Source organism: Canis aureus, chromosome 1 (assembly GCF_053574225.1).
Source record: "Canis aureus isolate CA01 chromosome 1, VMU_Caureus_v.1.0, whole genome shotgun sequence".
Taxonomy (NCBI): domain Eukaryota; kingdom Metazoa; phylum Chordata; class Mammalia; order Carnivora; family Canidae; genus Canis; species Canis aureus.
In genome coordinates, this window is record NC_135611.1 from 72895751 (window position 1) to 72922052 (window position 26302).

Sequence of the window (26302 nt, forward strand, 5' to 3'; positions counted from 1 at the left end):
CATGAGTGGGCCCCAGCCTTCTGGGCCCATGAATCTCCCATCTCTGGTGACGAGAATGTCTCTGTCTCCTGGTTCAGGGAGGGCACAATCCACAGGGAGGGATCTTGCCTGCTCTCAGGGGGCGGGGGCCTGAGTGCCTCAGCGTCTCTTGGGTAACTTTTATTCATCATGATCGATATGCCAAAGAGGTGCATTTGGGGGCAGCTGCCCTTGGCCCTACACTCTCATGCTGTGACCCTGGAAAGCCAGTCCAACATGAAAGGCCGCCCCGGCTGCTCCCCCATCACCAGCCTCTGTGGCAGCCAGGCTGTACACCCGGAGGGAGGTCGGGAGATCTGAGCCTAAAAGTGGAAAGCCTTCGTGAAACATAAAATTGTAATTCTAGTTTTGCAGGATGAAGAACATTCTGGAGACCAATGGTGGTGATGGTGCACAGCACTGTGGGTGTGCTCACTGCCCCTGCACCGTGGAGGTAAATGCGGCTAAAATGAACAATTTTGTGCTATGTCTCTCTTACCACAATTTCTTAAAAACAAAGCAAAATATCCATAGACCTGAAACCTAAAAATAACCAGGTAACAAAAAAGCTTGCAGAGAAATGTACATGATTATCCACTGTGTGTAGAGGATTCAGAAAAGTAGGGTTCCCAAGACTGAGAGAGAGAAAAAAATGATCGATTGCCATCTGGAAGAATTTGATACTTGTTTAAAAAAAAAAAATCTGAAGAGGGCTTATCATAGAGAAAGAGGTAAGAATTTTGTTTGGCCCTTTTCTCTTTTGTATACTATTCCTTTTTCTTCTTTTTTCCAGTTCGAATCCATACTTGTGATGGCGTCATTGTCTTGTCAGGGCTTTGGATTCTTGAGGACACTATCAGGCCCAACTGTGTATTAGGAGTGAGGTCATCTGATCATCATCTCCCAGACCTTTGCTGAGCTCCCATGGTGGGCACCAGCCTGGGGCTTAGCACAGGGTCACAGAGACAGGTGACCACGGGCCTGCTCACCCAGGCTGGGCATGGGGCTCAACTCCACAGCTGCTCAAAAATGGCTGTTGGGGGCTATTTCCAGAGATTTCGCTGGGCTTGTCCTCTTAGTCTCCTTCATCTCTTTTATCCAGCCTCCAGCCCCTTACTCAGTGGCAACAACTGGTTTGTTTCCTTTTTTTTATGAATCTGTTCCATTTTTTGTTTGTTTGTTGTTGTGTTTTGTTTTATAGATTCCACATATACACAAAATCACGTGATACTTGTCTTTCTCTATCTGACTTATTTCATTTAACATTATGTCCTATAGGTCCATTGATATAACAAATGGCAAAATCTCATTCCTTTTTACAGCTAGGTTATATTCCATTATATATATACATATATAATGGCATACATATATATTTACCAAATCTTAATCCATTAATATATCATTGGACATTCGGGCTGTTTCCATATCTTGACTATTGTAAATAATGCTGCAATAAACATAGGAGTTCATATATCTTTTCATATTAGTGTTTTCATTCTTGTTGGATTGTCATAGTAGGATTACTGGATTGTATGGTATTTCTATTTTTAATATTTTGAGGAGCATCCATACTGTTTTCTACAGTGGTTGCACCAATTTCAATTCCACCCACACACAATTCATGATGGTTCCTTTCCTCCACAGCCTTGCCAAAATTTATTCTTTCTTGTATTTTTGATACCAGCCATTCTGACAGGTATGAGGTGATATCTTATTGTGGTTTTATTTTGTTTTGTTTAAATATTTTATTTATTTATTCATGAGAGACACAGAGAGAGAGAGAGAGAGAGGCAGAGACACAGGCAGAGGGAGAAGCAGGCTCCCTGCGGGGAGCCCCATGCAGGACTCGATCCCAAGACCCTGAGATCATGACCTGAGCCAAAGGCAGACAGACGCTCAACTACTGAGCCACCCAGGCACCCCCTTATTGTGATTTTGATTTGCATTTCCCTGATGATGAGAGATGTTGAGCATCTTTTCATGTGTCTGTTGGCCATCTGTATATCTTCTTTGCAAAAATGTCTATTCAGGTCCTGAATATTCTGATTTTTTTTTTTTTTTTGGTTGTTGAGTTCTATAAGTTCATCATGTATTTTGAGCATTAACTCCTTCCCAGATATATAATTTGCAAAGGTCTTCTCCCAGTCAATAGGTTGTCTTTTCATTTTATGGTTTCCTTTACTGTGCAAAAGTACTTTACTTTTTATTTTGGTGTGGTCCCAACAGTTTATTTTTGCTTTTGTTTTCCTTGCCTAAGGAGACATTATCTGGAAAAGTCTGCTAAGGCTGATGTTCAAGAGATTACTGTCTTTTAGGAGCTTTATGGATTCACACCTCAAATTTAGGTCTTGAATTCTTTTGGAATGTATTTTTGTATACGGTATAAGAAAGTGGGGATCCCTGGGTGGCACAGCGGTTTGGCGCCTGCCTTTGGCCCAGGGCGCGATCCTGGAGACCCGGGATCGAATCCCACATCAGGCTCCCGGTGCATGGAGCCTGCTTCTCCCTCTGCCTGTGTCTCTGCCTCTCTCTCTCTGTGACTATCATAAATAAATAAAAATTAAAAAAAAAAGAAAGTGGTGCAGTTTCATTGTTTTGCATGTAGTTGTTCAGTTTTCCTGACAGCAGGTATTGAAGAAACCATCTTTTCTTCATTGTATGTTCTTGCCTTCTTTGTCCAAGATTAGTTGACTGTATAAGTGTGGATTTATTTATTGTCTTTCTATCTGGTTTCACTGACTTAAGTGACTATTTTTGTACTAATGCCATATTGTTGTCATTACTATACATTAGTAGCATATCTTGAAATCTGTGATTGTGGTACCTCCAACTTTGTTCCTTCTCAAGATTGCTTTGGCCATTCAGGGTCCTTTATGGTTCCATATAAATTTTAGGATTATTTGTTCTAGTTCTGTAAAAAATACTATTGATATTTTGATAGGGGTTGCATTAAATCTATCCTTTGGGAATTATGAACATTCTAACAATATTAAGTCTTCAGTGCGTGAGCATGGTATATCTTTCCACTTGTTTGTATTGTCTTCAATTTCTTTCATCAGTATCTTATTTTAGTTTTCAAAGTACAGGTCTTTCACGTCCTGGGTTAAATGTATTCCTAGGCATTTCATTTTCTTTATTGGTATGATTGTAAATGGGATTATTTTCTTAATTTCTTTTCTACTATTTGGTTATTAGTGTATAGAAATATCACAGATTTGTGTATATTAATTTTATATCCTGCAAGGTTACTGAATTTGTTTATTAGTTCTAATAGTTTTTTGGTGGAGTCTTTAGGATTTTCTATATATAGTATCATGTCATACGCAAATAGTGACAATTTTATTTATTCCTTACCAATTTGAATGCCTTCTATTTATTTTTCTTGTCTGATTGCCATGGCCAGGACTTCCAGTACAATGTTAAACAAAAGTGGCAAGATTGGACATTTTTGTCTAGTTCCTCATCTTAGAGAAAAATCATTCAGTTTTTAACCATTGAGTGTGATGCTAACTATGGGTATGTCATATATGGCCTTTATTATGTTGAGGTATTTTCCCTCCAAACCTACTTTATTGAAATTTTTTTCCATGTATGAGCTGTAGAATTTTGTGACATGTCAAGTTTTCTCATCTACTGGCTTATTTTAAATGCTCATTGAATTAACAACACTCATTAATCATTTCTCGTGGTTGATTTCCTTCTTTGCCTGATTTGAGGGGCTGAGTTTCTGTGCATACTCCCCTCACTGGGGACACGGCTTCACTAGAGTTCTGGTCTCTTCCCTGTGTGAGATTCCCCTATCATCTGGCCCAGGTTCCCACTTCTCTAGCCTCCTCACATCACTGGGCCTGGGAGCCAGCCATCCAGCCAGGACCCTGCCCACCTTGGCACTAAGAAACCACTGAGGGACTTCATCAGTCAACACAGACCATAAATAGTGAGGACCCCTCCAGAAACTTTCATGTAGAGAACACCCAGCCCCAGGGCCAACATGCAAAACAAGTTATCTTGTAGAATGTTCTGATTTGTGGCTCTATCTAATTGCTTTCTTCTGGTGTCATTTAATTTATCTCTCCATAAAGCAGAGAAAAGTGGAATAAAAGCTTGATTAGATTTTCATTCATCATTTTGGCAAGAACATAATCCTGAAATTTAGAAATAAAAATAAATTTTACTGTCACTGCCCCAAGGCTGTAGCAGAAAGCTGTTACCCAAAGAAAAGTAGTTTTTCATTTTACTGATGCCTGATCCTTGAGAAGCTCTACTGTGTGCCAGTGGTTCCCACAATTTGAGATGCTCATGGATTAGTAAAATTTCTTGGAGAACATGGGGGACTGACAGTTTGTTTTGCAAAGTAAGGCCACTTAGAAACAGCAACATCTGCTCAACACTATCACCAGTCATTTCAAAAGAACAAATTAAATATATTGTAATGCCAAATAAATCCCAAAAAAGAAAAGAGAGAAAAAAAGGAAGGAAGGAAGGAAGGAAGAAAGAAAGAAAAAGAAAGAAAGAAAGAAAGCAAGAAAGAAAGAAGAAGTTTTAAAAAAAAGAAAATTAAGAAACTTGGGGTTTTAGAATAATGGACATTATTTCAATTGAATAATTTAATCTGGAGATTCCTGGGTGGCTCAGCAGTTTAGCACCTGCCTTTGGCCCAGGGCGTGATCCTGGGGTCCTGGAATCGAGTCTCATATCACGCTCCTTGCATGGAGCCTGCTTCTCCCTCTGCCTGTGTCTCTGCCTTTCTCTCTCTCACTCTGTTTCTCGTGAATAAATAAATAAAATCTTAAAAGAAAATAAAATAATTTAATCTTAGAAAAAAATCACAAGTGATCCTTATTTCTACATTTCACTAGAGTAATAACTAGTTAATTGTGGGTAGTGTGGATTTAAAGTTTATTGCTATTTTGTTTGTCCAAAAGTCTTTGTGCTGTGCTGTGTATAGAAGTGCAAAGCCCCAAGCCTTTATCCCATGAAATATTTCATGGCCATGTGGACTCTATCCCCTGATACTATAAAACTCACCTCCTGTTCCACAGGTAGAGCCTTGCTTTGGGAAGCACAGGGGCTCTAGAAACATGGTCACAGCTCTCAGCCTTAGGGGGAAGCAGGTCACACACGAGGTCAGACCACGGCCCTGTCATGAAACACAGGGGGCAGCGGGTCTCTGCTGCAACGGACCCAGGGAGAGAGAATGGGAAGAGCTGGTTTTAATTCATGAGTGCGCTGGCATTGCACCTGACCTTCCTGTCCTGTCCTACCTCCAGGTTACATGGAAACCTGGATTCCTCGTCCACTGTAACCAGGTAGACATTTGTTAAAACAATTATGATGCTAGGGCACCTGGGTGGCTCAGTTGGTTAAGCTTCCGACTCCTGATTTCGGCTCAGGTCATGATCTCGGGGTTACAAGGTCAAGCCTAGCATCAGGCGGCTCTGTACAGGGTCTGGCACCTGCTTAAGATGCTCTCTCTCTCCCTCTCCCATTGCCCTTCCCTGACTCCCTCCCTCTACTAAAAAAAAAAAAAAAAAAAAAAAAAAGACCCCCCCACCCGCCCGGAAGAAAAAAAGAAAACAAAAACAAAAAAACTAAAACCAGTGATGTTGCTGCTTGTGGATTCCTTCATCTCCTGAAGATGCGCACAGCAGAAGACAAGATGGTCGTGAGTCAGGACATCTGAGGGGCCCACCCAGCTTCTCAGAGCTTCTGGCATTTAGAACAGTGTATCTTTCTCTATACAGCCTGACTTTTTATGAAATCCAGGAGTTCAAAAATTCAGTTTGGGAAGTTAAATCTTGAATCTTTGACTCTTGTATTTTCATTTCTCCTTTTCAACTCCTGACACTTCCCAAGGCAATGGATGCTTCTGGCTTCATCAAGGGTGGGTTGAATACAAGAAAGGCAATAAAAGATGAACATGAACCTTCTAAAAATCATCACAGTTGAAACTGAGGAGCTGGGAGGATAAGGGAGTGGGGAGTTAGTGGTTCATGGGGACAGAGTTCAGTTGGAGACGAGGAATGTTCTGGAGATGGTTGGCGGTGACAGCTGTACAACATAGGTGAATGCCCTAAATGAAAGGAGTCACTCTGTTATGTGTATTTTGCCACAAGAAAAAGAAATTCAACTTGCTTCCCAGTGAGCAGGTGAGTGTGGGAAGCTGTCTTGCCCCCTCCTGGAAAAAGAACAGGAAACAAGTTGGGCACAATGGCTGTGGGTGGTCTCAGGGGGGCAGTGCTGACCACCTGGAAGACTGAGGAGAGCAAGACCTGTCCAGCTCCCTGGTACTGTCCTGTGGGTGTGACCAGCCAACTGGGACCTCCCGCTGCCCCCCCACCCCCCACTCGCCCCCATGTCTGGATCATGAGCTCTGAGTGAGCAGGGCTGGAGCGGGCTGTGAACCTCAGCTGCAGCAGCATATTTCCCGTTGGCCCTGCAAATGCTTGTGCACTGTGTACACTGTCCCAAGGTGCCTGGAGGGTGGAGACTGTTATTTTATCTGCATTCAACCTGGTAAAATTTTAAGGCAACTATTCACTTGTGTTTGCTGGCAAGTCCATTTTGCCAGGACCAATGAAGAGTGAATCCTCTAGAAGTCAAGAAAGTCGTTTTTCACTTTCTTGTTATTTTTCTGAGAACATGAATGAGAAGAGGAGGAAGAACACCAGCTTCCAAGATGGACCAACCATGAGCAAGTTTCACTGAGGCAAGGGTGGACTAACCGGTGCATTTTGCCAACATTCTGCCCACTGGGGACCTATTTTAATGCATCATGCACATTTGGGGGCTGAACAAGCAAAGAAAAGCAAGGCAGAAAGCCATGCTGGTGGAAGCTGGTTTGATTGAGAGTCTTCAAAGGCACCTTAGTCCTTAAGTCTCCTTCCAAGGACTTGAACAGAGAACATACCTGTGGCTCTCTGTTGGAATGCTCCAGGTGAGAGTTGTGTCCTTGGGTCCCTGAGCCTCTGTCCTCTCTACTGGTCCTATGACCTCAGGTGCTTGGATCTCAAAGGCTTGTTGTCATGTGTTCTATTATTTCTGGATTGTCTGATTTTCTAAAATTTTCAGTGATGTGTCTTAAGATATGACCCAACAAGGGTGTCTCGATGATAAGGGCCCCGTTAAATTACAGAACATCCTTAAGAATAATAGTACTAGCTACAGTCTAGGGACTGTATGCTAACCACTAAATAACATAGCTTCTATAAATCCTCAAAGTACCCTCAAAAGTAGGTATTTTTAATCCCCTTTGACAGATGAGAAAATGGAGTCTTTGGGAGATGAATGTTCTTGCTCAAGATTATATAGCGTTAAGAAGCAGAATCAAGTTTTGAACCATGAAACTGTTTAATTCCAAAATTAGTGGCCTAAATTACTACACATTTGTTCATTTGATTATCATCTGCCTTTGCCTGGCAATCTTCATGTCCACCACTCATGACATATGATGGGTCCTAAATAAATATTTGTTGAATGAATGAGTGCTATCTCCTGTCCACACCTAAGGAACAGGGCATAATGGTGGAATGGCAGATCATTATTTTGTAGTTCCTTGAAATATCAGGGCCAGTTTCTTGTGGCCTCGAGGAGTCCAGCCAACCCCATGGCCCCTGCTACAGACATAGAAAGCCTCCTTGCATTACAGAAACACTCCATATCAAAACTTTAGTACAATTTCTTATTTCCTTTTTTAATAACAGTACAAGCTGTTATAACAAGCTCAAGTTGTTATAAAGATGGAAAACCTGAATTCAGAAGTAAACACGAACATTTTTCAGAAGAGGAAAACCTACTTTAGCCTCAAATGGGAAATTTCTTGCCTCAAATAGCAAAGTCTTTAAAAAATATGGCCAGCATTGCTTCTCCTACAGAAAAGTAAAATCACTTCCCTTTTTCAGAGACATAGGAGACATTATTTGTGACAGGCCTCAACAACCAGTGGTACCTGATCTTATTTCTTTGATTTTGTCTTTCTTTTGAGTTTAGAAAGGTTTTCTGGACCCTTTCCAACAGCTCCCTCCTGTCCTCAGCCCACCACTTGCCTTTGTCCTCTGTCCTTCCCGCACATTTTCTCAGGGACACTGCGGCGCACTGAGCAGATGTCCTCACCTCTGCCCATCTCTTTCTCCTGGAAAGAAGAAATGCTTCCCTGCATTTCTTGGAACTAGGAAATTATTTTGAATGCTAAGTACTGAGTTCTTCCTAAAATAAGACCTAGTATTATAGATAGTACCTATAGCCAGGATTCCAGAGAATTCGAACTGCTTCTCCTCTCCCAGAAGCACTTTGCTGTGAAATACATGGTCTGCAGAAGAGCAAGTCCACTTGGTATCCTTTAAAGATACTCATGAAAAGGAGCTACTACGTCTTTCTTCTTCTTCCTTTTTTTTTTAGAGAGAGAGAGAGAGAGAGAGAGAGAGAGAGAGAGCAGCCTGGGGAATGGGGGGGAAGAATCATAATCAGGTACCACCTCCAGCATGGAGCCCTATACCGACCTTGAGATCATGACCTGAACTGAAATCAAGAGTCAGACGCTTAACTCCCTGAGCCACCCAGGCTCCCCTCTGAAGGTGTCTTTAATAGTGAAAAATTCATTGTCATCCATGGATCAGTGAACAGTTTCTGGAAATGTTTTTGAATGTTTCTGTTAACCACGCAGGACAGAACTGCTGAGGCAGTAGGGAGCATAAACAAGATGGTCAGATGGAGGAGGCTGAAGGAAGTGGGAAGGTTCAGCAGTGGCCCTTCAAGGCTGTGTGGGTGTGAGGAGAAGGCCCCAGCCATGTGCCCCAGGCAGAAGGGAGCTGCAGGGCCTGTCCCTCAGACTCCATGTCACCAGAGAGAGGACTTGACCTTCCTCCCATAGGTCCAAGTTGTTATTAATCAGATCAGAAGGACAGGATGCATTCCTGCCCCTTACTCCACCCGCCCCCAACAAGGAGAACCCCAGAGTAGTGTTGGATGGTCCTGATGCTAGGAGGCATTTCTGGCAAATGTTTTACCCATTTCAACATTTGCTGAATATTCTCCAAAAAATTCTCCAACAAATGAGGTTAGGGATCCTGTGAAAATGAGGCTACATCTGAAGGTACCTAGAGGGATACGATGAGACATGATGGTGGGAGCGTCACAGAGACTGTTCTCGGCAAATTTAGGCTGACTGTGTGATTTGGGGTCCTGTATCTAAATAAGGAAAGCCTTCTCATCGCTGACTGTAGTGGGAACAGAGACTAACCAGCAGCCTCCTGAGGGGCTGTCCAGTCAGTGGGATGATCCTAGTAGAAGAGGAAGTTGTCAGCATTACTGTTCACATGAGCTCAATGCTCCAGGGCTGCGTTATTGCTAGTAGCATTCAGCAGCAACTCCAAGGCTTTGGGAACTTATCCAAAGCAGGAAAAACCAAGGTGGTAAAAAGTAAAGTAGGTCAACACCAGTGCCTTGGGGGGAGGAAGTCAGAGAAGCAAGAAGAACCCCCTGTGGGCCAGAGCCCCAGAGCGTGGAAGAATCTGTCTGGTCAGACAGAGGGGGCTCCACTTCTTCAAGCTCTGGGTTTGGATAATGTCCTCAATTCTTGCCCCTAGGTTCGGCTTGGACCCCATTATGCCCACCGAGTCATTGAGCATTTCTGGTGTTAGTGAATGCACTAGTTGGTGAATACACACAGCAGGATGCTGATGAGCATCTACAGGGTTGACTTTGGCAGGTAGCAGGAGAGCTCACAGCTCAAAGCAGGTGTTTGCATCCAGGGCCTAGTAACATGTCCCTGCTGCCTCATCTGATGCCAGAGGCTGTAACAGCCACTCTCACCAAGGCCCAGACTGGAGCCAGCGTCCCCACGGCTCCCTTTCTGATCCCTCCATGAGTAATGGAGTCACGTGCCACCGCGATGGCTAAGGACTGTGTTCCAGGCAGCTGGAGGGCCAGGGTCCAGCTTCTCAGCCTCCGCAGCCAGGCAGGTGCTACAGGCATGCCACCTCCCCCTCCTGCTCACCTCTCTGCATCTCTGTGCTGCAAAGGAGGAACTACCTTAGTATTTTTCTCACTCTCCCCATTAGGGAAATTCTGAGGGAGCAGACAGAGTTAAAGCCCCTAGGGGAAAATCTGAGCTGCTCAAAGGAGAACCTCCAAGTCCCTCACCCTTCAAAGCTAGGTCTCAGGCCAGTGTTGGTACCAAGAGCCAGGAAATTAGTACTAAACACAACAATCTTCCAAGGGAGAGAAGCAATTAATGAGGCATAGAGGAAAGTGGAAATGAGAAACCAAAGATTAGAGACCAGAAAGTTCCACAGCATTAACTTCCTGCCCTTTACTCCAGTCAGAGAGTGTGACAGGATTTCTCCAGTTATAAAAAACTTGCTGGGGCGCCTGGGTGGCTCAGTCGGCTAAGCATCTGCCTTCGGCTCAGGTCATGGTCTCAGGGTCCTGGGATCCAGCCTTGACTCAGACTCCCTGCTCAGTGGGGAGTCTGCTAATCCCTCTCCTTCTGCCCCTCCACCCACTTGTGCCCTCTCTCTTTCTCTCTCTCTCTGTCAAATAAATAAATAAAGTCTTTAAGAAAATAAAATAATCAATATGCCAAAGCGGCTTATTTGGGAGCAGCCATGTTGACCTCAACAGTTTCTTCCTCTGAAACTTCCCTGGATGTTTCACACATTCAAAGTGGCCGGACTGTTCCTTCTTCTCAAACCAGTCTCTTTGTTCTGACAATAGGTCAGTTCGGTTAAATTCACTTCAGGAGGTAGTGATGCAGGTGAGTTCTCAAAGTTAGGTATATGGTTTAAATAACCAGGTTACAAATAAAAGGCATTTCTATGAAAAGAAAAATAGTGGTTTAGATCAAATTATAAACCAGTTTCTGAGTTCTGAGGGTGGCCAGTTGAGAACACTTTCAGATATCATGCTCAAAACATCTTCATAGTATGACACGGATAGTGGCCTTTGGACAGGTTTCCTGGTTTATGGTTCATTCTGGTGTCTGGAAATCTCTTCAAGTGGCCCCCAGAGCAACAGGTATGAAGATGGTCTGTGAATGAGTTGTCAGTGATTTCTCTGAAGTTTACATCAAGTGGTTTATATTCAGTTTCTGGGGCTTGAAGGGGGGGAAAAAAGCAGTTTAAAGTATCAAATGATTTCAATTCAAAAACATGGGGAAAAAATAGGGGGAATCTGGGTGGTACAGTCATTTAAACATCTGAATCTTGGTTTTGGCTCAGGTCATGCTCTCGGGGTCCTGGGATAGAGCCCCACATTCACTCCATGCTCATCATGCAGTCTGCTTGGGATTCTCTCTTCCTTTTCCTCTGCCCCTCCCACTTTTACAGTCTCTCTCTTTCTCAAATAAATTAATTAAATCTTTAAAAATATATACATGGGAAAAAAATTGAAAAAATTTGTTTGGAGAGGTGTAGCTGGGCTTTGGCAGAAACGAAAAGAAACCAGGATCTAGTTCAGTTTATAATGAACTATATTAGAATCTAATATCTATAAAGCCATGTTATTAAAACATATTTTTTTCCTCTCTGCAATCACCCTCATTTTACCAAAAATAGCCAATTGAAGACTAATTTGTTTGCAAATTAAGTTTTGTTTTTAAAAAGTTGATCTGAATATTTACATAGGAGCAACAAGAATAGTAAATGTGCTTTGCTGGAACTTTTTATAAGGAATCTCTAGATTGAACTTTTAACAGCCTCTCAAAGATAGAATTCACGCTACATACTTGTCATCAAAGATCACAAACCCACACACAAAGAGGAATTGGGTTTCACATCCTCAATGCGAGGAATGGATGCAGTTTGAAAAAGATCAGACTTAATGTTTGGGACTTTATGGACTTCTGGTTCTGATGTCAGATCCTTGTTCACCAAACAACTAGCATTCTAGCTTGCATGGGTGTTGCACTGACTTTAACTTATTCAAAAATATGATTTTTTGTAAATATCAAATCAGTGATACTGGTGTTAGTGTTGTAATCAGGTTAAACACATTTCCATTAAACTTGACAGGACTATAGAAGGACAATATTTTTTAGTTCATGAATTCTACTTTTCAAATATATAAAAGCTGCAGGTGGGATAAAATCTCATACATGGATATTTTGTGTCCACTCTCTTGTGTACTTTTGTACTTAACCTTGTACAGTTATTTTCATCTCTTGAAACATGAAAGAAATGTTATGTAGTTGTTCTTTAGAAGATCTGGCCATTTGGTACATAATCCAGCACATACACACTGGGAGGTGATGACAATAAAAATGGTTTTCTCAATAATAAATAAATAAATAAATAAATAAATAAATAAATAAATACTTGCCATCAGATTTTGCTTGCAATGTCTATAGATTTGGGTAAATTCTAACAGATGCCGTGAAACGGCAGGACACCTGCACCCCGATGTTTATAGCAGCAATGTCTACAATAGCCAAACTGTGGAAGGAGCCTCGGTGTCCATCGAAAGATGAATGGATACAGAAGATGTGGTTTATGTATACAATGGAATATTCCTCAGCCATTAGAAATGACAAATACCCACCATTTGCTTCAACGTGGATGGAAGTGGAGGGTATTATGCTGAGTGAAGTAAGTCAATCGGAGAAGGACAAACGTTATATGGTTTCATTCATTTGGGGAATATAAAAAATAGTGAAAGGGAATAAAGGGGAAAGGAGAGAAAATGAGTGGGAAATATCAGTGAGGGAGACAGAACATGAAAGACTCCTAACTCTGGGAAACAAACAAGGGGTGGTGGAAAGGGAGGTGGATGGAAGGATGAGGTGACTGGGTGACAGGCCCTGAGGGGGGCACTTGGCAGCATGAGCACTGGGTGTTATGCTATATGTTGCAAATCGAATTCCAATAAAAAAATATGCAAAAAAATAAAGTACAATATAAAAATTTTTTTTAAAAGATTTGGGTAAATTCTTGTCTTCTTGAGGTCCCCCAAATATCCTGAGTTTCCCCCACCTGCCAGGGAGTAAACTTCTTTACTCACTTGGAAAGGTTATCAAGCTTGTTGGGGTTTGCTTTTTGTTTTTAATTTTTGTTAAGAGGCTTTATTGGTTCCATGCCATCAGTCTTAGTTCCTTGAAACTTTGTGGTCATATTTCTCCCTATACATGTCTGTCTCAAATATGACATCCAATCAAAGCTTTGATAACATAATCAGTGTTTTCCATTGTGTCCTGTTACAAGGAGAAAAGATTCTTATTGAACTTATGCAAATAAATATATTGTCATGAAATCTAAGAATACTCACTGAGAATTTTTGAATTCTGGAGGGATCAGGTAGGGAGAAAAGGATAAATGTTTCAATTTGTTCACAAAAGTATGAACGTATATTTTGTCCAATTGTAAGTCACAGCTTAAGAGAAGAAATTTTTTTAAATGTGGAAAAACAAAACATTAAAAATCAGCAATGTTTCAAACACAAATGTCATAAAAACTGTAATCAGCCTACTCAGTTCATTCAGTCCCATTATATGAATTCAGTTCTACTTGAATCCAGTTTTTCCACCAGTTCTAGAAATTCTTGCCCAGTTCAGTTTTATGATCTTCAGGTTATCAGAAACCTGTATTTATCAAAAATCCTTTTCACGAATTTCTCTGAAGATGAAGCACATTAGCAGAAAGGTTTTATGAAAGTATCTTAGTAGAAATATAACTGTTTGGAAATGATAGAAGGCTTAAAACGGCCATGGTTAAAGATTTGGTGAGAGTTTGTGACAATGCAATTGACAAGAAAATTTGGAAATTTCTTCAACACACAATATGCCAAGATAATAACATACCAGGACATTTCCGATTTCAAGGAATTTTATACAATTCTTAGAACACTTATTTTAATGACATATATTTACACAAATATAATCTAAGAGGCTTAGTATCACTTATTTGACAATGCTTCCCAAGAAATTTAAAATAATAAATCTAATCGATTTAATTTCCCACAAAATCTATTAAAACTCCAGGGCCCTCTGGAAAATTTCAGGTAGATTGTGGTCAAAAGAATTGATTTTAGAATTTGATTTTGGGAAGTATGTCAAAAAATATGAAAAGATTTGAACATTTCATTAAATGGATCACAGATCATTATGAAACAATACTTATCTTAAATAGATCCAAGTGACAATAAAAGATTTTTTTTTACAATAAAGGATTTTAAAGACAAATACAGATTATATGATTGTGAACAAAACTTAGTTCTTTTTATATTAACAAGACTCAGTTTTCTTGAATAATTAAAGATGTGATAAAATCAAAACACTGATACTTTGTTTTTCAAGGCAGGTTACATTGAAGGGGAAGAAAAACTTTGTTCACTATTTCTGATAAAAAGCAAACCAATAATCTAAGAAAACTTTTTGTCCTTTTTAATAGAAAGAAAAACCAAATTATAGGTTTGTACAAGTGTACTTCTGACATTAAAACTCATTTTAAAATGAATTTATTTGGGGATCCCTGGGTAACTCAGCAGTTAAGCACCTGCCTTCAGCCCAGGGCGTGATCCTGGAGACCCGGGATCGAGTCTCACATTGGGCTCCCTGCGTGGAGCCTGCTTCTCCCTCTGCTTGTGTCTCTACCTCTCTCTCTCTCTCTCTCTCTCTCTCTCTCTGTGTCTCTCATGAATAAATAAATAAAATCTTTAAAAAAATAAATAAAATAAATAAAATAAAATGAATTTATTTTAATTTTAGTCACTGACCACACAATAAAATTCCTTTCATGGTTCCTTTTTAATAAGCCTTCTATAACTTTCTTGTTTTTCCATTTAGATTTTGTCCTTCTTCCCTCTTTATTTATTTATTTTTTCTTCCTCCCTCTTTAAATACCAACTTCGCAGGGCTCCTGGTGGTTCAATCAGTGGAGTGTGTGACTCTTACTCTCAGGGTTGTGAGTTTGAGCCCATGTTGGGTATAGAGATTAAATAATAATAATAATAATAATAATTTTAAATAAATAGGATAAAATAAATACTTTAGGACAAAATTATTTTCTTTTCTCTCAACAAAATTGTATTTTAATTTCCCATACTTTCTTACCAAAAACATACATCTTACTTTCCTTCATATGGAGTTGTCTATCTTATTATTTCGGTAGCTTTAACCATATATATTACTTAGAGTTCCTAATTCTTAGAGGTTTTAATTTCTCATGAAAACTAAGTACAAACTCTTGTGAATTGTATCAGCAGCACTTTGTAGACAATACATTTATGAATATATTTCATAATTTCCAGAAACTTGTGCTTCCTCATAGTAGAATCTTTCAATAAAGCACAAAACATGTTTGCTAGTCAATCCAAATTTATTTTTAATTTCTCTGGAATAAGGAACCAAAAGTTAATAAACCTGTGCTGTGTTCAATACTTAATATTTGTTACTTTATCTTATTTGGAAATGACCAAATTATCCTCACTTATCACTTAACATAGCAGAACTCCAAGGTTTCAGGTTATCAAAAATACTTTGGGTAACATTTTCACAAGTTTACCTAAACCTTTTTTAAAATTTTACATTTATTCAATTTACTTATTCTCAAAAATCGTGCTTAGGTTACCCAAAACAACTTCAAGAGACACCAAAGGAAGTCACACTATTATTGTTATTTTTTAATGTTTTCATAGTATATCAATCCTAGCTTTAAAACAAAGTGTAGGGGTTGAGAAAAGTAAGTATTAATTTTTACTATTCCCCTTTCAAATAGTTATTGGTCATCCAAGTTACTGCTCCCAAAAGGCTCGATCCAAAATTTTAAAATTTAATAGCCATGAGATTTCCAGTTCAAAATTTATCCAAAATCAGACAAAAAGTAACTGTCAGCCTTTGAACTATATATAAATACACATTTAAATATATATATAATATATGTGTGTGTGTGTGTATAATATATTTTATATATAAGCATCTGTTTCGTGGGAAAAGAAATGAATTACTACAGGATAAGACACTTGGTTCAGGGGATTCCTGGGTGGCTCAGCGGTTTGGCGACTGCCTTTGGCCCAGGGCGGGATCTTGGAGTTCCTGGATCGAGTCCTACGTCAGCTCCTGGCATAGAGCCTGCTTCTCCCTCTGCCTATGTCTCTCCTTCTCTCTCTCTCTCTCTCTCTATGTCTATCAGGAATAAAAAAAAAAAAGAAAAGACACGAGGTTCACATTTTAAGCCAAACAAGACAAATTTTATTTTTAACTGATCTTTGGATTTTTTGCCCGGAAGTCTGTAGCTACCGATTTCCTGGCTGATACACTTGGAACTCTGACCCTATTGGCTGCTGTTCAAGAGAGAAGACAGATTGAAGTTATTCTTTTCACTTGCGGGTTTTTATTTTAAGCCCTTCACACCCAGCACAGAATCGCTTCTGGCTTCTAGAACTGTGAGGAGTTCACCGCTGCTCTTCTGGGAGTGATTGGGCAGGGGGAGGCTTTGCCTATTTATTTATTTATTTATTTATTTATTTATTTATTTATTTATTCATTCATTCATTCATTCATTCATTCATCTTTTATTTTTTATTGGTGTTCAATTTGCCAACATATAGAATAACACCCAGTGCTCATTCCATCAAGGCTTTGCCTTTTGTTACTCATCACTACTGTTGCCAATTATCATTCATTCAGGGCATTTTACCCTCCACCCACTAGCTTAGGAATTGAAAACATTATGTAATTGAGCATTTCACTCACAAGAGCCTCCACTTTGACCAGTGAATAAACTCATCTAATGAGAGACCACTTAAAGTAAGAGATGGTATCCTGTAAAACTTAAAGAAGGAGAAGGAGGAAGAAGAGAAAAAGAAGGAGGAGGGAGGAGAGGAAGGAAGAGGAGGAGAAGGAGGAGGAGGGAGAGGGGAGGATATACGAAGGGGAGCAGAATAAGCAACTCCGGAATATGCCACTTTGACATACTGATTATTTTAAATTCAGGTTACTTGAGAAACAGTCAGTACAACAGGGACACTCTGACCCTCCTCTGTCCCTCAGAAAGCAGAAATAAATCTCCCATGTGAACAGTACCCGTCCTGTACCGGGAGGAAGAAAAACTTCTTTAATGCCAGAGATAGAGAATTCAGGGCCAAACTGTATAAATAGACCTTGCTATTTCTTTACTAATTTACTACCTGAAGCCCAAACTTCTTTGTCTTGTCAATTCTTCACAAATTTATTGTTTCTTTGTCTAAAGGGTATAAAAGCTGTCTGCTTTCATCACTTCTTTGAGTTTCCTGCATATACTAAATTAATTTTTTTTCTCCTCTTAGTCTGTCTTATAGCTACTTAACTATTAGACTGACCAAAGTAGCTAGAAAGAAAAAAAGGAAAAATTTCCCTGCCCTACAATACCAACAACCATTGCTCAGCAGCTCCTTGAAGTTCCTTCTTGGCTTACTATGTTCATGGTCCCCCTGATTCCTGAGCTCCAGAACTTTCTGAACAATAGCAACCATTGCACTTACTGTAGGTGGTGTGTGTCCACTGGGAAACTTGTCAACAGCTTTAGAAATCATTCAAAGCAATATATCAACGTACTGTAAACATTTTATTTGTCCCGTAATGGAAAGAATATTTGTTCAAAAAGAAATAAGTCAAAGGTCATAATTTTCCTCAGTATCCAGCATAGAGGGTATGAATGTGATTAAAGTGCTCCTTCGGGCAAGTTTTTTTTTTTCCCATTCAGTAACCCATCTGAGATTCCTTTGTCTAATCTAATCATTCTCTAACAGCACAAAGGAAGACAGAAATCACCCAGGGCAAGCATTGAGGGTTTTGTATTTGGACAAAGTTTGGGATTAACTCAGCATAGTATAAGTAATGAATGACAAGCTAAGAGAAGCTTCACAATAAATACTTTGTTTGGTGAAAGAAATGTAATAGGTTTTCAAGAATGGAACCCAAGCTAGAATGAGTAATTGATCAGAGTGTATAAATACCAGTAAGATCAAAAACATAAGCTACTGTTCTCCTGAGATTTAGAAATCCAGTTGCTTTTTAAAGAAAATTTAGTTTCCAACACTTAAAAGTTGGTAAATTTCTCATAAACATCCAAATTTAAAAAAACAGTTTCTGTGGTACATGTGGATACAGGAGTGGATATCCATCAGATAAGGTGTCCTCCAGGTTGTCCTGGGAACTGCCACCTCTGTACACTTGGGCTTGGCCTCACCTGAATTAGATGCTCCCTGACCCACACATCCTGGTTTAGGAGGTTTGCAAAGCAAAGGAAAATGACTATCATCTCTTCAATAAATGGTGCTGGGAAAATTGGACATCCACATGTAGAAGAATGAAACTAGACCACTCTCTTTCACCATACACAAAGATAAACTCAAAATGGATGAAAGATCTAAATGTGAGACAAGATTCCATCAAAATCCTAGAGAAGAACACAGGCAACACCCTTTTTGAACTCGGCCACAGTAACTTCTTGCAAGATACATCCACGAAGGCAAAAGAAACAAAAGCAAAAATGAACTATTGGGACTTCCTCAAGATAAGAAGCTTTTGCACAGCAAAGGATACAGTCAACAAAACTCAAAGACAACCTACAGAATGGGAGAAGGTATTTGCAAATGACATATCAGATAAAGGGCTAGTTTCCAAGATCTATAAAGAACTTCTTAAACTCAACACCAAAGAAACAAACAATCCAATCATGAAATGGGCAAAAGACATGAAGAGAAATCTCACAGAGGAAGACATAGACATGGCCAACATGCACATGAGAAAATGCTCTGCATCACTTGCCATCAGGGAAATACAAATCAAAACCACAATGAGATACCACCTCACACCGGTGAGAATGGGGCAATTTAACAAGGCAGGAAACAACAAATGTTGGAGAGGATGCGGAGAAAAGGGAACCCTCTTACACTGTTGGTGGGAATGTGAACTGGTGCAGCCACTCTGGAAAACTGTGTGGAGGTTCCTCAAAGAGTTAAAAATAGACCTGCCCTACGACCCAGCAATTGCACTATTGGGGATTTACCCCAAAGATACAGATGCAGTGAAACGCCGGGACACCTGCACCCCGATGTTTCTAGCAGCAATGGCCACGATAGCCAAACTGTGGAAGGAGCCTCGGTGTCCAACGAAAGATGAATGGATAAAGAAGATGTGGTTTATGTATACAATGGAATATTACTCAGCTATTAGAAATGACAAATACCCACCATTTGCTTCAACGTGGATGGAACTGGAGGGTATTATGCTGAGTGAAGTAAGTCAATCGGAGAAGGACAAACATTAGATGTTCTCATTCATTTGGGGAATATAAATAATAGTGAAAGGGAATATAAGGGAAGGGAGAAGAAATGTGTGGGAAATATCAGAAAGGGAGACAGAACGTAAAGACTCCTAACTCTGGGAAACGAACTAGGGGTGGTGGAAGGGGAGGAGGGCGGGGGGTGGGAGTGAATGGGTGACGGGCACTGGGGGTTATTCTGTATGTTAGTAAATTGAACACCAATAAAAAATTAAAAAAAAAAAAAGAAAATGACTATCAGAATCTTCTAAGGAAAGAAGGAGAAACCAATAACAATTAGGCTTGGATGGGACCAGAAAGAGAAATTCATCCAATAAAAGAGATCAAAATGCAATAAAAGCAGGCACTGTAGGTGATTCCAAGACCCAAATATTAGATGGAATGCAAAATCTCCCATATGCTCTCTCAGGTAACAACATGAGTAGTACTGTTCAAAAATCTTGTGTAAACTCAGCTCAATAATTTTTCAGCATCTTATCCATGCCTAGCACCATGCTGGGCCCTGAGGATGGCAAAATCGGGAAGACAATCTCTGCCCTGCCCCCACGAAAAATCCCCAACTGAAGCAGGAGACTAGCATATATAAATGTATAAAAATACATGAATTTACAATTCTATAATAAAAATAAAATAACCCAATTAAAAACAATAGACAAAGGGCTTAACCTTACCACACAACTGATTCACTCCAAATGGATGGAGGACCTACACAAAACAGTTAAAACTCTAAAACTCTTAGAAAACATAAGACAAAGCCTTGATTGATTTGGGATTTGGTGATGATTTTGTTTGATATGACACCAAAATCGCAGCCAACAAAAGAAAATGTTGATCAATTGATTCCATCAACCATTGAACCTTTTGTGCATCAGAGAACACTATTGCCAGAGTACAAAAGCAACCCACAGAATGGGGGAAATATCCACAAATCATTATAGGACAAGGATCAACACCCAGAATATGCAAATAACTCCTATGACTCATCAACAACAAAAGCAACCCAACTGTGAAATGAAGAAAAGATTTGAACAGACACTTCCCCAAAAAAGTTATAGAGATGGCCAATAGCACATGAAAAGATGTTCACCATCACTACCTATCAAGGAAATGCAAATTTATGTTTCCAGAAATTAACAATTCATGATAGTGCTTATTTTCCCATGTCTTTTAAATCTCTGCCAATCTCACCTTGCATTTTAATTTGCATTTCTTTCTTATTAGCATTCTCCCACTTGCTGGCTGGACATTTGTGTTTCTTCCCTGACTTATGTAATCATCATGCCCTTTCATGGTTTTCTATTTGGGGTCTCATCCTGTGGTAGGATTACGAGGCAAGAGGTCCTTGTGTGGTCAACCTGTTCACCTACTGTTGGTCATTCATAGGCTGATGACTTTTTTTTTTCTCATTTGAAATCTCTCCTTCAAAGAGATTGGTATTTTTTGTATAGGAGTTTAAAGATAAATATCATCTTTCATGGGTTCTAGAAGAGGCATTTTTTAAGCTTAGAATGGGAGCCACTATGAAACATCTCCAAGACTGGGAGCACGTAGACAATTTTGACTTTATCAACCTTACAATTTACATCCTGTGACTTTTGCCCTCAAGACATTAGCTGGGTTTGTGCCTCATGGCAAAATAGGACCTATGAAGGAGAGATACAGGAAACTGTACTTTTGAGAACTTCACTTAAAAAACAAATGAAAGAAGAAACTACTCCAAGATTTCAGCAAAGACAGGTCCTAGCATCTTGGTTTTTCTTTTTTTCCCCCCAGCATCCTGTTGACTGAATGCCACTTGGTACCATGGAATCCCGAGCTCTTTCTCCTTGGACTTCATGAGGACTTCTAGGGACAGCCAAGCTGGCAACCACACAACTGCCTTTCCACTACAAGATAAATGGTGTCTCTAAAAATGTTTCCAGAATTTGGTCAGAAAGGGTCTCATTTGTAAACAAGCTTGTGTTCCTCTTCCAATTTAGAACAGACTTGACACACTTGATCTGGAAATTCTTTAACTCTGCTCCCATACCTCTCTTTAAAGCTCTCTTAGTATGGTGAACATACTGAATGGATTGTTTGGACTGCATTAGTAACCACATGAAGTCCAGGATTTGGTAATCCCATTAGGAGGCAAAGAGAATCCTAAAGCTTGGGGTAAAAACAAGGTCCTCCTATTAGGACACATAAATGAGACTTTCAAATACAATTAGTCCACCTAAAAGAAAATGTGAGTGACCAGACTCTATATAGGTGGTAGCTCAGCAAACAAATGACTTGGGACATTCTGGCCTGAACTTCTGAATATTGAAAATGTGATCTGTCTTCTTTATAAGCAATTTTTCTGGGAAAAACTAACTGGAGAATATTATCTTAAGTAGGTAACTTTTAACTGTAAAAGATATTGATTGCCTATGAAGAAAAGCAGAGTCTGCCATTCTTATACTGACCAGAGCCATAAACAGTGGCATCCACCTCATTCAGCCAGGCCCCCAAAGCTGCCACCCAAACAGAGACCCACTGAGGCAGCATTCTCCCTTCTACTGCCTTAGACTTCCTTCACTCACTTCAGGAAATTTCTTTCTCTGTACATGCTTTGAGGTGCCAGCATTAAAATACTTGGGACCACAGGACAGAGCAAGGTCAGCCTCTTTGACACAATTCTAGAAACAAGTCAAACCCTACCTTCTTGACCAATCCCCAAATCTCTCTTACACATCTCAAAATGCTTCTGGATACTGTAAAATTCCAGGATATTGGAACATAATTGTCCTGTACTTAAGGGGAAAAAAAGTAGATTTTAAATTGCAATTACCCCGAAACTTGTAGAAAAGAAAAATAAAAAATGCACATTCTTTCTTTTAAAGTTCTCTACACTGTTCCCTTAAAGTTATAAATCCTATCAACTTTTTAAAATGTAAACATAGCCCACAGTCATGTGACAATGAAGGGAAAAAGAAGGTGGAAGAGGCCTTTTAAAGTACAAACTTCAGGGGTACCTTGGTGGCTCAACTGTTTAAGCTTATGTCTTTGTCTCAAGTTATGATCCCAGGATCCTGGGATTGAGCCCTGTGTTGAGCTCCCTCTCCCTCTCACTGAGCTCAGTGAGGAGTCTGTTTTACCGTCTCCCTCTGCCCGCCCCCCAACCACCACTTGTGCATTCTCTCTCTCTCTCTTAAATAAGTAAAATCTTAAAACAAAACAAAACAAAACAAAAAACAGAATCACACCTCAGCATATGCAAGTAAATTTTATTTTAAAAGGTAAAACTTTATGCAATCTTTTTTTAATGCAACCTTTTAAAACCTGAAAATTCAGTTATTAAGCAAGTGAATCACACAACATTGATTAGAGTGATTAAAGAAGTAGTGATGTTCACCACTGTGAACAATCACAGAAGGGAATCACAAGTTGGATATTCAATGATTTAAGAGTTTTATCTTGCACAATTAGATATGGTCAGCTGTAAAACAAAATTCATTTTCTAGTCATTCTGCTCCTAATCTTGGCCCTCTTCATCACCATCATCTCAGACGACAGGAATACTCACCCTAGTGGTGCTTCCCCAATGGTTGTCCTGGTTTTTGGCTATCAGTATGCAGCCCTGCATGCCCCAGTCTGTGCCCTAGCTGGGAGACAGGGTTTGCTATTTGCTATTTATTACAGAAGAACAAACACATTTATCTTTATGAACAATCACACCTGATACTGAGCAGTGCAGCAGAGGCCAGGACAGATTCAGGAAAAATCAGGAGAGGCCATTCCTGTTCATCGTTGAGCTCTAACCCTATACAAAAATCTATCCCCAAACCTTTCACAGACTGCAAAATAAGAGACAGGTAAAGGGAACACTTGGGGGTCAGATGTATTTCTGAAATAAGAAAATTTCCAAATTTAGAAATGCAATGGTACCAAAACTGCACCAGGACCCTAGCAAACTTGAGATAGTATGTTAATATTACCATCAAATGAGTATATCTGTGTTCCCTCTAAGTGGAGTAAACGCTTCTGGGATTTCAGAAGTGTGTTCAAATGTTGGAACATGGAAACCTGCATCCAAACACTGATTCCAAGAAGGATTCCCTTTTCAATTTCAAAGATAAGTGTTTTTGGTTTTTTTTTTTTACCTGTTCTTGATAATCCAAATTTTTTTGTGTTCTGATTCTGCTCCTTTAAATCCATAGCCAACCACCAGAACACCATGATTCAGGTGTTTGCTGCTGCAGTTTGGATCATAACAAATGCCTGGAAAAGAAAAATTCAGTCTCCAGGTAGGATCTCCAAGTGACAGGTTAACATGTGACAATAATCTAGACTATCAACCATGATAAGGGGAGCATCTCAAAATTCAGTGAAATGACATAACTCCAGATAAGATTTAAAAGCAGTTCTTTTCTGAGCTACACTAGGGATTCAGGCCCTAATCTAATACTAGCAGAAAGAAAAAGTGGCACAATATTTTTGTAAACAACTTAACAATGGGCATAAAAGATCCCTCATTGAAACCTTGTCATTCTGCTTTTAGGATACCAGTTAAGGAAACAGCACAGAACCCAAAATTACTTGAGCTAAGCAGTTCTTTTCATTTCAATTATAGTAGTAAACTCTTTGTAAATTTTAAAAGCCTAATAAGTGGGGGGAAATTAAAATGAATTAAGCTATACCAATTGGCTTATATAGCCATTTAGATATATTGTGAAGTGCTTAAAATCATGAAAATATGGTTCAAGTCATGTCAAATGGAAACAAAATACTACATGTACAGAATGAACAATTGCGTTAAGTCCACACCCCCAAAATTCTACAATAGCTTCCACATACCAAAGTCAATAGTGCTGTATGTTAGGGTGGTTTTTTAAATTTTCTGCCTATATTTCTACATAGACAAATGGTTACCTTCTTTATAGACCAGAAGGTATCCAGGCTTGCATTGATACTAATAGAGACAGACCAGCCCCACAGTTGCCACTGACACCATAAGGGACTCCTCCTGCTGAAGGATGTTCACGAAGTCAGTGATGTTGGCAGCAGGATACTCAGGCCTGTATTTGCAGGATCCATCCTTTCAAAAGGAAAGGGAAAGAGACTTGTTGACTACCATCCACCTCTTGGGGAGCATGAGTTCAAGACTGTTTGCAGTTGAATGATTTCCAAGTCAATCTCATTATAAAGCATCTCAGGAGCTGAAGTAACATCAGTTGTTTTGAAGTTGGAGAATTAGCTGGTGTCTATTCAACGACACACTCTTGGTCTACCAGTCCAGAGGAAATATTCCATTCTAGAAAATCTGAACCGTATGTAGAATGGTATAGATATTTCCATATAACAAAGAAATAGGAATAGCCAAATGGTAACCGGCTAGCAGAACTGTGTTGGGCTAATACATTTTAATGACAGTTCTGACAGTTTGTAGATGCAGAGTCTACAATAGAAAATGTGAATACTAAATATGGTATCTTTTTTCTCCAACTCTTTTTCCTCAACTCTCAAGCAGAGCTGGAATGACAAGATAAGGAGTTCTATTTACATTTCAGTGTTTGGATAGGATTCCTCTGAGTCTAGGCCCCCATTGTCCTTAACATACTGGAAGCTGTTACCCACCAGGCCACTACTGCAGCCCTCATTGCCTTCAGCCCAAGAGAAGTCAGGTTCTGCTCACTCAAGGACACAAGTTTGCCAGTTTTGCGGAATGTCTGTCTTTCCCAGGCATCAGTTGTATTAAATGCCCACCTAGATTCACAAGGACCCTGAAACCAAATTAAAAAGCACTCAGTTTCTAAAACAAATACAAAGATTTGACAATAGCTCATTTATCTGAAAATTCTCTTAAACATATTGTTCCTCACTCTGTCACAGCAATGACACTTGTTCCTTTTTTACTTCACTATTGGAGGGTGACCTGCTGAATATGGTCACACCTGATCCTTCCCAGGAATGATGTAGCCTTGCTCTCTCCAGTCCACAGATGAGGGGATTTCAGCAAAGACAGGTGCTCAGAACACTTTTCCTTTCTTGTGCTTCTGGATTTTAAAGTCATTCAGCACCTGTTTGAATTCTTCATTGGTCTTCAAGGAAAAGGAAACAGAATGTTGACAAACATGAGATTTTTTTTGAAAGAATACTTAGAGGAAGCACAAAATGTTCAGCAATCCATGCCACACTCACCATGTCACCAAAGGCATTCATTGCCAGAGTGAAGCTGTGTTCCCCTTGGCTGTATTCCTGATTGTGCTGTTCAATCATTTCCATGTTCCTCTCCCACACTGTTCTCCTCCATCCTTCTTCATCCTGCAGAAAAACATATAACCCATCATCCTTATTTCTAGTTAAAAGCACTCAGCAGCACCAAGTGGATGTGCTGACAGAGAGGAGGAGAAACCATGTCCAGCGCTGGCCTGGTGCTTCTGGAAGCTGTGCTCCAGCAGCCACACAGCAGGACATGTGCCCACCTCGTGCACAGACCCAGGGCCCTGCTTACTGCCTTGGTAAGAGCGGCCTCAGGAAGCTACTCTCTGAGGCGAACTCCCCGCAGGATAGACCGTTCTCTGGGGGTCTCCCTGGACAGCTCGGGTGTTACCAACCTTGTCATATAGTTTCCCGTGTGCCTCCTTCCACTGGGACCAGTGTGCATCTAAGCTGTGATCCAGTTGTGGAACAGCTGAGGCTATTCCCAGGCAGAAGGCAGCCAGAAAGAGAGAAGGATGTATGTTTCAAAACCTAGGGATGGAAAAGAAATGAGTTTCTGATTAGACCAATTGATATACAAAACCATCCTCCTTTCTTCTAGATGCTAGAGCCAATACAGTTGGGAGAACATTGAATATATCCTCCCAAGTACATACATGGGGACTGCACTGGCCCTACCAGGGGCACTCATCTGGTAATGCAGCTGTGCAGTGTCATCAGCAGGTGTAGCTCCAGGCCCATGGCTCTGAGGCCACCCACTTAAGACCCTGGGGCTTCGCCTGATTGGCCCTATCAGTACCAGCAGGGTTCACTGTAATCCTCCTGGGCTTGCTTGTGTTTTTCAAGCT

The 26302-nt window shown here is 40.1% G+C and overlaps 1 pseudogene; it reads right to left on the bottom strand.

Moving 5' to 3' along the window:
- Positions 1–216: 216 nt before the first annotated feature.
- Positions 217–25972, bottom strand: LOC144324138 (procathepsin L-like; annotated as a pseudogene).
- Positions 25973–26302: the final 330 nt, after the last annotated feature.